Genomic DNA, 13,345 nt, shown 5'->3' with positions numbered 1-13,345 from the left:
ATCTATCTGTTGGACTTCCTCGGGAGTCCTGGATGTGGAGTGCCGGTGTGCATCCGGTGAGGCTCCGTGTTCCACCTTTCCTGCCTTTTGTAGGTGGATTGTGTGATGATCTTTGATCATTGTGTACTAATTCCTTGGTCTCTAATTGACTGCCATTTTTGCAAATTGTGATGCTTTATTTTATCTCTTCATATGCTGCGCTTGTGTACTTAGTTTATTTCCTTGTCTATACTTCAGTGCATTTATTGTACTATTCATCAGAAAACATGTAAGTTTTATTATTTGTTGGTCAGTGCTCTTGGTTCTGTTACTCTGATGTTGTCTATTCTATAATAAAATCCATTGTAAAAGAGATTAGATGTCCAGACACCCAATTCCCCCTTAAATCAGGGGTCAAGAGCCCCCACCCTTCCTTTACATCACAGTGCACCTCCTACCTTGTGCTGCTACCAGGAAGAAGCTGGGGGTGGAGCTGGAAAGCAGAAAGTGCAGGGTCTGGAGAAGGACAAGAGGAGGGCTGGAATCAACTGCTGCAGTCTGCTGAATGTTGAGATCAGGGGGGGTGTGGAGACGAGGGAGGTCTGCAGCTGTGGTGCAGGATCTGTAGGAGGAGTTCTGTCCTTCTCTGTGTTACCGACTGCTGAGACGGGGGGGAACGGGGGAGAGCGCAGATGAGGGGGCTGTCACAGCTGCAGGAGAGGTGCAAGGGCCACATGATATGGGCTGAGGGGCCAGATTTGGTCTGCGGGCCTTGTGTTTGACACATATGGGCTAGAGGAATCCATTAGAATAGATTTCTGTTGCTTAGCCCACGTACTGAATGGGAGAAATCTGGATATGTATGCCTAGCCTTAGATTGGCCATACACTAGTGGATTTTTAAACCAATAGTCATAAGAACATTTGTATTCACATTTGTACTAAATTGACAAATGTTATTCTTTGCTTTTAACAATTGATTTTGGAGTGAAAGTAATTTCCAGAACTAAAATTTGTTCATTTGTGGAAAAAAATTTGCTTCCTGATATTTCAAATTTTCTCTCCATTGCTGTCAAAAATGAACATCAATTTGACTCCACTATCTGTTAGTCAAGTTTTTGTTGCTATCCTATGAAACTCCCTATTTGTCCTGGATACACACCGAGAGTGAAAGAAAATCTAAGATTCTGTGTTACCACCAGAATGTGAGTAGAGGGCAAATCGTTCGATGGGGACGCTTGTTCTGGTGACCCTGGTTACAACCTGTTATTTCCCTGACTTCCTGTTCTGGCTATGGGACAGGAAGTGAAGGAAAATCCCCCTAATGGGACACAAATGGCAAAAAAAAAACTGACAGGTAACCCTTTCTTACTATAAATAAAAATGAAAAAGTAAATACCTTTAGTCCTTTAATGCATGCAAACATAAGTATTGACACAAACATTGTGAAAGAGCACTCATGATAAAAATAATATTTTTGTATAATTTGTAGAACTGACAATGACAGTATTAATTGGTAGCATATATTATTATTATTATTCAGGATTTATATAGCGCCAACAGTTTGCGCAGCGCTTTACAATATAATGGGAGACAATACAGCAACAATACAGTTCAATACAAGAGGGTTAGGAGGGCCTTGCTCCTTGGAACTTACAATCTAAGAGGGAGGGGCTGGTGGTACAATAAAATACCAAATATATTGCTCTGGTATCATATGGTGTACTAAATCCTTGCAGCCATGATGAGGTAGGTAATAACTGTGGGGGATGGACTGGTAGGAGGAATAGAAGATTCCGTTATTAGCTGAAGGCAGGATAGGCTTCCCTGAAGAGATAGGTTTTCAGAGATTTCCTGAAAGTGGGCAGAGTAGGAGATAGCCTGATAGATTGGGGTAGAGAGTTCCAGAGGATGGGGAAGGCTCTGGAGAAGTCCTGGAGACGAGCATGGGAGGAGGAGACAAGGGTGCCAGAGAGTAGGAGGTCATGGGAGGAGTGGAGAGTACGGTTTTGGTGATATTTGGAGACAAGATTGGTGATGTAATTTGGGGCAGAGTTATAAATGGTTTTATATGTGATTGTTAATGTTTTGAATTTTATTCGTTGGGCAACGGGAAGCCAGTGGAGGGATTGACAGAGAGGGGTGGCAGATATGGAATGGTTAGTGAGGTAGATGAGTCTGGCAGCAGCATTCATGATAGACTGAAGAGGGGATAGCCTGCTATGAGGTAGGCCAATGAGGAGGGAGTTACAATAGTCAAGGCGAGCTATGACAAGGGAGTGGATAAGTTGCTTAGTAGTTTCAGAGGTTAAGAATGGGCGTATCTTGGAGATATTGCGGGGGTGAAGTCTACAAGATTTGGACAGCGATTGGATCTGGGGCTGAAAGGACAGATGGGAGTCTAGGATTACACCTAGTACCCTGGCATGAGGGGAGGGACTGATGGTTGTCTTATTGATCTTGATGGAGAAGTCAGGTGAGGGGGCACATAGATAACAAGTGGATTCATTTACAGAACAATCCTCCTGCTTCATATGTGGCTATGTCATTCAGAGTTTTCTTTATATGATCACAGCGTGACCCACTTCCATTTATTGAGTATGTACACTGAACAATATTGACATTTCAAGGTACAGTTAGCAGGTTTAGGCATTTCCAGTCAGACATGTCTATTGTTACCTGGAGATAAAACTCTCCTCCGGTGTTCATGGCCTTTGTTATTACTAGGTCAATATAAAAGCATTTTTCCAGCCAGGATTCAAATATTAATTTAACAGGTAGGCGAATACAAGCATGTACAGTACATACAACTGATATAAATGGAGATAATGAGCACAAAGACAGCCTACACCACGATATACAGTGATTGTAAGGTGTATATACAGGTGTACTATTTATACATTCAGAAGATTAGTCACTTTAGGTGTTTTTATAACTTTGTGTAAAAGTGTTGCACTTATTTATTACAGGGACCTATTCTGCCACACTGCACTCTAAATATAAATGGGGAAACAAAACAGATAATTCCGTTCTTTTGTATGTCATTTATAAAGTGTTTTTCTACCTGGGGATTCATACCACTTAATGTAGGGTGACCAGATGTCTCCAATTTCATCCCTGGTTTACAAAATGTGTCCTGATTTCTTTCCAGTTTTAATAATGGTGTCCTCAGCTCAGGCAGCTGCAGGATGATCCATCCTAGCAACATTTCTGTGATTGGCCTGGAATGGTCACATGTCACATGCCAATATTATGTAATCTTTCCAGTCCCTCCCCTCTTGGATTAGTCAGACTTCATTGCAGCAGGTAAGGATGTGGAGGATTTGCCCTCTTGCCCTTACTTGTGATGGTGATCTGCAGTGCACTCTTGAACCAGAGGAAGGTAGACTCAGGTGTTATTAACCACCTCAGTACCGGGCACTTTTACCCTCTTCCTGCCCAGACCAATTTTCAGCTTTCAGCGCTCTCACACTTTGAATGATAATTACTTGTCATGCAACACTGTACTCAAATGATTTTTTTTGTCCTTTTTCACACAAATAGAGCTTTCTTTTTGTGTTTTTTATTTAGCACTGGGTTTTTAATTTTTTGCGCTATAAATTAAAAAAGACAAAAAATTTTTAAAAAATGCATTTTTCTTCATTTCTGTTATAAAATTGTGCAAATAAGTAATTTTCTTCATAAATTTGGGCCAAAATGTATACTGCTACATTGCTTTGGTAAAAATAATCCCAATCGGTATGTACTATTTGGTCTGTGTGGAAGTTATAGTCTACAAGCTATGGTACCAATCATTGAAAATTGATCACACCTGATCAAACCTGATGTACTGATGGCCTATCTCATTTCTTGAGACACTTAAGGTGGGAATACACAATTAGAAAATCGACTTATCGGTTATCCGACGATCGAGAGGCGAAATCATGGCCCACATTAACCAATCTAAAAAAATCGTCGGGCAATAGTTGTGTTGACGTCTTCCGTACAAGTGGAAGTGATGCAGTGTGCATGTGACCTTGTAGCCGCGCCCTTCCGGCCAGAATGAGCGATATACACAACAATTAACAGCAATGAGTATAATATCGTTTATTACATTATCTATATACATAAATAGTGATACATAAAATATAATATGCATCATTTTGGTTTCATAATCTCATTAGGCCAATCTACTTTTAACATTTGGATTTTTCGTTCATGTTTACGAAGTTTCCTTGGACATAAACATCCGAGTCATCTTCTGTTTTCGCTCATGCGTGATAGCGCTTGATAGATTTTTTTCATACAAACGTCATACCAATGCATAGAAAATCGGTCGTTCGTATGCAAAATTACAACATTTTTCACTGTTGTTCAACTGGATTTTTTCGTTCACAATATTGTTATCGGTTAAAACATCCTGCTCATCAACGAAGAGAAAATCGTTTGATCGGTGGTTCCGCTAAATTTTTCGTACAATTTTCTTATAGTGTGTACGGGGCATAACAAGCCAGGACAGTACAAATACCCCCCAAATGACCCCTTTTTGTAAAGTAGACATTCCAAGGTATTTAGTAAGATGCATGGTGAGTTTTCTGAACTTGTACTTGTTTTCCCACAGTACTTTGGAAAATGAAGTAAGTAAATAATTTTTCTTTACACAATTGTTATATTAACAGGTTATTCCTCTCACATGGTATATGTATACTTACAGATTCACCCCAAAACACATTCTGCTGCTCCTCCTGAGTATGGGGATACCACATGTTGAAGACCTTTCCATAGCCTGGCCACATACAGAAGACCAACATCCAAGTAGCACCTTCAGAGGGCATAAATTACACTTCTCATTTCCTGACTACCTATCACATTTTTGAAGGCCCTGGAGTACCAGCACAATGGAATTACCCACAAAATTACCCAATTTTGAAAGGCAAACGCCCCAATGTATATCCTATGAGGTATAATGAGTCTTTTGAACACGTAATTTTTTTCCACACGTTATCAGAAAATGTGGAAAGAAAATGAAAATGTATTTTTTATATACAAAACTTGTCCATTTATGAGATATTTCTAACACATTGCATGTACACACCAAAACTGACACCCCAAAATACATTCTGCTGCTGCTTCTGAGTATGGGGATACCACACGTGTAAGACTTTTCCACAGCCTGGCCACATACAGAGGTCCAACATCCAAGTAGGACCTAAAGGTGTTCTGGAGGCATGAATTACACATCTCAATTCCTGACTACCTATTAAAATTTTGAAGGCCCTGGGAAAATGTGGAAAGAAAATTAAAATGTATTTTTTTTTTTACACAAAGTTGTCCATTTATAAGATATTTCTAACACTCTGCATGTACATACCAAGAGTTACACCCCAAAATACATTCTGCCACTTCTCCTGAGTAAGGTGATACCACATGTGTAACACTTTTCCAGAACCTGGCCACATCCAGAGGCCCAACATCCAAGTAGCGCCTTCAGGCTTCTAATACATACAATATACATACCAATAATTACACCCCAAAAATACATTCTGCTGAGCAAAGGGTAAACAAAAAAATTACCTGTGGTTTTAGTAGTGCATTTGTCCACAGAGAAGAGCATTGGTCCAGGCAGCAAGCAGGGACGTGGTCAGCAACAGCGAAAGGAATCGCCCAGGCAGCAGGAAAGAATACTGTCCATAGTCATTACAGGCAGCAGGCAGAGATATTGCCAGCACAGCCAAAGCACTGGTCCAGGAAGCAGGAAGACATGTGGTCAGCAACAGCCAAGTGAGTTGTCCAGGCAGAGACATGGTCAGCACAGCACAGCCAAAGTATTAGTCCTGGTAGTAGGCAGGAACACGGTCCATAGTACATAGTACAGGTAGCAGGCAGAGGTGGGGTAAGTTCATGCAGAGGAATGATGGCAGTAAGTCGGCAGCAGGCAGAAATATCAGGCTTATGGCCTTAGTCAGGTAACACCTGGGCACAAGGGTAGATGCTTCATCCCACCCAATCTTTTCAAAGCCTTCGGACTAACAGACCCTGTTCTGGGAACTACAAAACCCAGAGAAAACCAAACATTTTGTTTTCTCCACTCGGTAAATCTATTCTGGAGCCCCTCACATACATGAGACCCCTCTGTTGTCTTGAATCCAACTAATAGAGTCGTAGGGCATAAGATCAGTTCTGGAGGCAGGCAAAAAGCATGGCCAATTAACAGGCCTAGGTTAAGCAGCAGGCAGAGACATCATCAGTAAACAGTCCAAGTTTAGTTCAGGCGGCAAGCAGAGGCATTGTTGATAAACAGTCCAGGTCATATAGGGAAATAGCAGATAGTGGACACTGGAAACATTTCTTGACTAATAGTGTAGTGATGTGTGATAGATCTGGAAGCACTCTCCAATACAGAGTCCTGGCTGGGAAGGACATTGGGGACAGTAGTATAGGGTGTCACAGTGAATTTGATTACTGGAACATACAAGACATTTTTCGGGGGTTTGCAGCCTGTTTGAGTAAGAGGGAGGATATCGGGGAAATGTCTCTCATGGAGTCTGGACAATGAATCAGAGCAAATTTGTTCAGGGGCATGGCCATGTGGATAGAGAAGGGCTGTAACAATATCCTCTTGATACTTCAGGTAGGTTAGGATCTTTGTGTGCACTTAGAAAAGATGACATACGAATTGTACAGGGCTAATTGAAATAAGTAGATGCTACCTTTTTATACCAATAGATTGATCTGGTGGCTAAGTATGGCTGTAACATCTGGTCATTCATATCCACCCACCCCCCATGAACTGGTTATAGTCGTGTATGCATCTTGGTTTCTGGACGGGAACTTGTCTAGTTTGAAGTTCCACCCAGGTGTCATCATGAATTAAGGAAAGGATATAGACATCTCTTTTATCATTCCACTTTAGAGCTAGGATCTCTTCATTCCACAAACTGGCTGTTTCACCCTGTTTTAATTTTGTAGTGACCAATCATTGTGGGAAGCCCTCGCGGTTGGCGCGTGCTGTCACACAGGCCTCAGGTTTCTTCAAATAGAGATGGCAGAATAATGGGAGACTTGAGTAGATTTTATCTACATACAAATGGTAACCCTACTTGAACAGTGGTTCTATAAGCTGCCAAACAATTTTGCCACTTGTCCCCATATAGGTAGGGAATCCAGGGGGTCTAGATGGCTGTCCTTTCCCTTATAAATATTGAAGTTGTAGATATATCCCGTGGCCCTGTCACATGCCTTGTAGAATTTTACTTCATATTTGGCCTGTTTACTGGGGATGCACGGTTTGATGTCAAACCTTCCAGTAAAGTGGACTAGGGATTCATCCACACAAATATTTATGTTGGGGGTAAACATTTCCTTGAAGGTACAGCAAAAAAAGTTGATTAGTGGCCGCATTTTGAATAGCTTATCATAATCAGGATGACTTTGAGGAGGGCACTGGGTATTATTATTGAAATGCAAAAACCTCATTATCATCTCATAGCATGTTCTGGGCATACAAGATGAATAGACTGGTATGTGATGCACTGTATAGGTTGGGTAGACCAGTAGGCATGGACTTCATTTTTTTTTTGTCAGTTCCATGTTCAAAGTAAGCCCAAGAAAAATGTTAAATTCCTCCATGGAGAGGGGTTTCCACACAAATGGGCGGGCATATGACAAATTGGGATTGGCTGGCATACATGTTACATTGCTCCACCGTGTAATTTAGCAGATCATTAGTAAAAATTAAATGAAAAAAAAACAAATTGGGGTATACTTTTCCGCTTATATCTGAGGGCCTGGCTGTGCTATAAAAGGGGGATTTGTACTACTGGTGGATGCCTGCTTCTCCTCAGATCTCCTGAATGTCTTTGTTTGGACTCTCTCCTCCTCAGAATTCATTGCTGACCCATTGCTTTCAATTGGTTCATACTCAGACTCTGAGTCTGACAGAGAGAGTTCCCCACTACTCTCGTCTGTCATACTCAGTATCTGGAAAGCCTCCTCGCTGGTGTATAATTTTTGATACATTTTGATGTTCACTGGTACAGATGTTTATCACTGGTACAAATGTTGATTTGACACTGAAACTCTGTGACAGATATTGATCACTGGTACAAGTGTGGATTTTACTCTGGTACACCGTGACAGATGTTATTCACTGATACTGATGTAGATTTTACACTAGTACTGTGTGACAGATACTGAGTGCCCATCAGTGCCACCCATCAGTGCCGCTCAGCAGTGCCACCCAGAAGTGCCCATCAGTACTGCTCATCAGTGCTGCCAGTCAATGCTGTCAGTCAGTGCCACCAGTCATTGCTGTCAGTCAGTGCCGCCAGTCAGTACCGCCTATCAGTGCCCATCATTGCTGTATATCAGTGCCCATCAGTACCGCCTATCAGTGCAGCATCATCAGTGCCCATCAGTGCTGCATATCAGTGCCGCCTCATCAGTGCCCATCAGTGCGGCCTATCAGTGCCCATCAGTGCTGCCTATCAGTGCAGCCTCGTCAACGCACAGTGAATGAGAAAAATTACATGTTTGCTAAATGTTATAACAGAAACAAAGAAATTTTTTTTTTTAATAATTTTTGGCTCTTTTTTCATTTATAGTGCAAAAAATAAAAAACCCCTGTGGCGATTAAATACCACCAAAAGAAAGCTCTATTTGTGTGTAGAAAATTATAAAAATGTCATATTTGGACAGTGTTGCATGACTGCGCAATTGTCATTCAAACAGCAACAGCGCTGTAAGCTGAAAATTGGCCTGGGCAGGAAGGGGGTAAAAGTGCCCTGTAGGCAAGTGGTTAAAGGCTAACTCCACTTTTTGAACTATGTTACAGTATATGGTAATTTAGGGTGCAACATGTAACATTGTGCAAATGGGACCACCCACCCCCTATCCCTAAACTGCCCCTCTCATGACAGTTTGCTGGGGTTCTTCTTCCCCCACAGGAGCTGTCACTTTTGAAATTTGTGCAGCTGTCCAGGGTTCTGTGAATGAATGAACTACAAGTCCAATGTTCCACCACAGAAAACCAATTTGTGGTTATCAGAGAAACACAAGTAGGGTGATTACCACCACAACGTAGTCCACTGATACTTGAAAGCTTGAAGCTAAAGGAAAAGTTTGCTGGAGCCTGGCATGGCACCCACAATTTACTGAACATAAATGAAATGTCTTGCAGCGTTATTAGCAAAAATAAATAAATAAATAATAAGTGCACATTTTTGCTGCAAACAGATGGACGTACACTGACCCCATATGGCTCAGATTTGTTTAATTCAGTCAGCCAGCTAAATGAAAAAAACTGAACAATTTGCCCATCCACACATTTAAGGTGAATAGGGAAATCTGCCCCACTGTATCTTTGTATTCGGACAGCAGGACTCTTCCACTCAAAAAGCTGTTTTTTCAGCAGAATTAATGATCAGCATCTGTCAAACAGAGAGGACTACACACACATCGAAATTCGGCCAGTTCCTTATAAACTGGCAGAATTTCGATCCATGTAAGGCCAGCCTTAGCTTTTAATCTACTGTTGGGGCAGATGATGAGCCACCCATCTTGGGTAAACCCAGTAGTATATCATACCTAGGGCCAGTTTTAGACAGGGGCCAATTAACCTACCAGATTACCCAGAGGAAATCCATGCAAGCACATGCAAACTTCATTACATAGGAAAGGTATGGCTTTAGTGTCCTAACCAGAGCTAAAACTGAGCTCCAGTACTGCATGACAGAAGTACTAACCACATAAGCTGGTCATAGATGGGTTAAAATTCGGCTGGTCTAGCATGGACCAGATGAATTTCACTGCATCTATGGCTGTAGATCGACTTCTGTTGAATGGAAAATTTTCATTCTGTTTATTCTTACAGTGGAGAAGTCCCCTTTGTCAGAATATAATAGCACAGTGGGAAGGATTTGTGTGTGGGGATGGTGGAATCTGTTTTTTTTTCATTGTCAGCCCAGTGGCTGATGGAAAAAGAATAACTCATCTATGGAGAGCCTAAATCTGGCCATAGATGGGTAATTTTTTTGTATACAACTAACGGGTTGAATCTTCCCCCAGTGTGTCATTTCCCTGCTGTCAAAATACACAGATCAGCTGATCGAGAGGAAATTTTCCAGCAGGGCTGTTGTAAGGAAGTGGATTGGTAGATCAATTTCTGTACAACCACAGTGTAAATACATGAATTGAAATTCAACCAGTCCCTGCTGAACCGGCTGAATTTCGATCCATTTATGGGCAACTTAAAGAGAAACTCCACCCTAAAGAGGAAGTTCCGCTTATTTGCATCTTTCTACCTTTCTCTTTAATATTTGGCAGTTTTTGGGGGGAGCGGGTACCTGGTTTTGACTGGTACCCACTCCCACTTTCGGTCTGATCAACTCAGTGATTTGAGTGCAATTTGGTCCCCCTCCTTCCCCCATAGCCTTCTGGGACACATCACAGGTCTCAGAATACTGTGGGACTATTCATAAAGTGCAGTGTGGCTTGCACATGCGCAGTGGGAAACCAGCTCCACTGTCGGTTTCCCTTAGTTAGGATGCTGGCTCTTGGAGCCGAATCTGATTGAAGAATTGGCTTGGATGAGTACATCTCTGGATCCTTAGGTAGGTAAGTGTCCTTATATTCAAATACAGCAGCTGCTGACCTTTAATTTTTTTGTTTGGGGGGGGAGGGAGGGACTGAAGAACTGTGCTTCCACAGTGCTGCCTTTAATAAATAAGGTATATTTAAGGGAATGCATAGTATCTTCGTTCTGTCTTGGTCAGTAGGTTATCTTGCAGTAATCCTTTTCATAGTGTAATCGTTTAAACAGTGAGGGTTGTTAAGCCTACAATGGACTAAATAAGTCCCTGAGGACAATGCGCCATAGAATAAAGGCAGGAACGCCATAAACCAATCGTTAATAAAACCACACACCATAAAAGAATGCATACAGTAATCAATACGAAAGCAAATAGAGGATTCTGTAACATATAGTAATAAAGTGTAAGGATAAGACCCAGTATTACAGTGGCTAATTATGTCTGCCATGACACAAGTCTTCACTGTTCTTTTCTTTGTGACTGTGTTCCTGTGCATTGTTACTGACTTCACTTTCATGGTACAGGCTTGGCTGGTGTTTGTTTGTATGTGACCAGCAGGTATATTTGTGCTGCTATGGCTCCCCTGTGGAGGAAACAATTATGCTGAGCTCACATTCAGAGGAATTCAGCATTAAACGGCTGCTGGAAATAATCTTCAAATAAATATTCTGCAATCACATACTGTAGGAAAGACAGCATGGTATTATAGCATTAGTACTAAAAATACAAATTGGAGATGCATTTGACCCTCAAAAACATTTTTGATGATATTTTAGTATTCTAAAAGTTCAATAAACATATTGTATGAGGAGCTGCAACATTTTTGCAGTTTTGAGTGAAGTAGCAGGATCTCATAGTCCACCAGATCTTGTTGTGCAGAAACACTGGTCATAGCACCACTTGAACTCCAAAAGATTTACCCCCCTTCACGACCAGGCAATTTATTTGGTTGTTGGCAATTTGTTAATTTAACTGACAATTGCGCAGATATGCAAAGCTGTACACAAATTAAATTTATGTAATTTTTTTTCATACAAATAGAACTTTCTTTTGGTGGTCGTATGTACTCTCCAGCGCCTCAGGATATGCACAGCCAAAAGGGAAGCCAAGGGTACCAGGACAGCGACAACCAAAGGAAATGTTCCAGGGGTGCAGCCCTCCTCAGATGGGGAAATCAGCCACTGGATAGAGAGAAAACAGGTGGCGCACACACCTAGTGCATTATCCAAGGTTTATTGTAGGAATGAAATAATAAAAACATACTCACAGACGAAGCATGTATCTAAAAACCATAGAAAAATGACAATGGCCACAACGGCGGGCAAGGTGTTCTCACTGTCAGTGCGGTCAAATGGCTGACACGTTTTGGGGACGAATCCCTTTCCTCAGAGCTGATGACCAACCTCTGATGCTGATGTATGATGAATGGACAGAAAGAGCCTCGCTGTTGATGCCTGAAACGCGTCAGCCATTTGACCGCACTGACAGTGAGAACACCTTGCCCGCCGTTGTGGCCATTGTCATTTTTCTATGCTTTTTAGATGCATGCTTCGTCTTTGAGTATGTTTTTATTATTTCATTCCTACAATAAACCTTGGATAATGCACTAGGTGTGTGCGCCACCTGTTTTCTCTCTTTCTTTTGGTGGTATTTGATCACGCTATAGTTAGAGTTACATAGTTAGTCTGGCTGAACAAAGACAAAAGTCCATCTAGTTTAACCATTAAAAAAAAAAAAAGTTATAATCCTTGTCAAGAGAACCAGAGAGCACACAGACAGATTGCACAGAACCCACCGTGCTTTTATTGGGGAGGTTTTTGGGGCACAGACAACAGTTCCTTTAGTCCACAGATCCACACCAGACACAGCAACACAGTACAGTTCTCTGGAAGGCAATATGGAACAACAGGGGTATTGTAATCCACAAGGTAATCCACACAGGTGGCTCCAGGCAGGGATGGGTTAAGTCCAGGCAGGTTCACAGAGAACAAGGGGTTAAGTCCAGGCAGGGGATAGATCCAGCCAGGCAGATTCACGGGGACAGCAGAAGATCCCTCCACAGTGCAGGGATTCCAGGCAGCACAGACAGTCCGGGAGATGAGGAGGAGGAGGACGGGGGATAGTCGGAGGAGAGAAGCTGGCCCTCAGCACAGCCTTCCCTCACACACACAGCCAGGAGAACACACGGAGGTTTTCCTGCTCACCCTTAAGTATAGAGCTGGTAACCGGATACTTCCTGTCGGGTTACCATGGCAACGGGTCCTGTCTCCCAGGTCTCCAGACCTGTCCAGGGAGCCCAGGAATTTGTGCATGAGGGGGAAGGGAGGAGATGGCCTGTGTGTGGATTCCTTCAGCAGGAGGCCAGGCTGCAAGCCAGGGGGGTGAGGGGCTGCTGAGGGCTGCCTGTGTCAGGGACAAAGAGGACTAGAAGTCCCAGCATGGATGGGACTAAAGGGTGAGGGGCTGCTGAGGGGTAGGAGGTGGCAGCCGACAAACCTGGAGGATGGGGAAGGAAGGACCAGCTCCGTGACAATCCTACACCCACAGTTGATTCAGAGGAAGGCAAAAAAAAACCAGCAAAGCAAGATCTAATTTGCTACTGTAGAGGAAAAAATTCCTTCCTGATCCCCCGAGAGGTAATTCCCTGGATCAACTTTACCTATAAATGTTAGTATCCAGTTATATTCTGTGTATCTAAGAAAGAATCCAGGCCTTTTTTAAAGCAATCCACTGAGCTGGCCAGAACCAACTCTTGAGGGAGTCTATTCCACATTTTCACAGCTCTTATTGTGAAGAAAC

This window comes from Staurois parvus, unplaced genomic scaffold (assembly GCF_062004578.1).
Source record: "Staurois parvus isolate SC_StPar_1 unplaced genomic scaffold, SC_StPar_1.0 ptg000080l, whole genome shotgun sequence".
NCBI lineage: Eukaryota > Metazoa > Chordata > Amphibia > Anura > Ranidae > Staurois > Staurois parvus.
Note: the sequence above shows the minus strand (reverse complement) of the source record.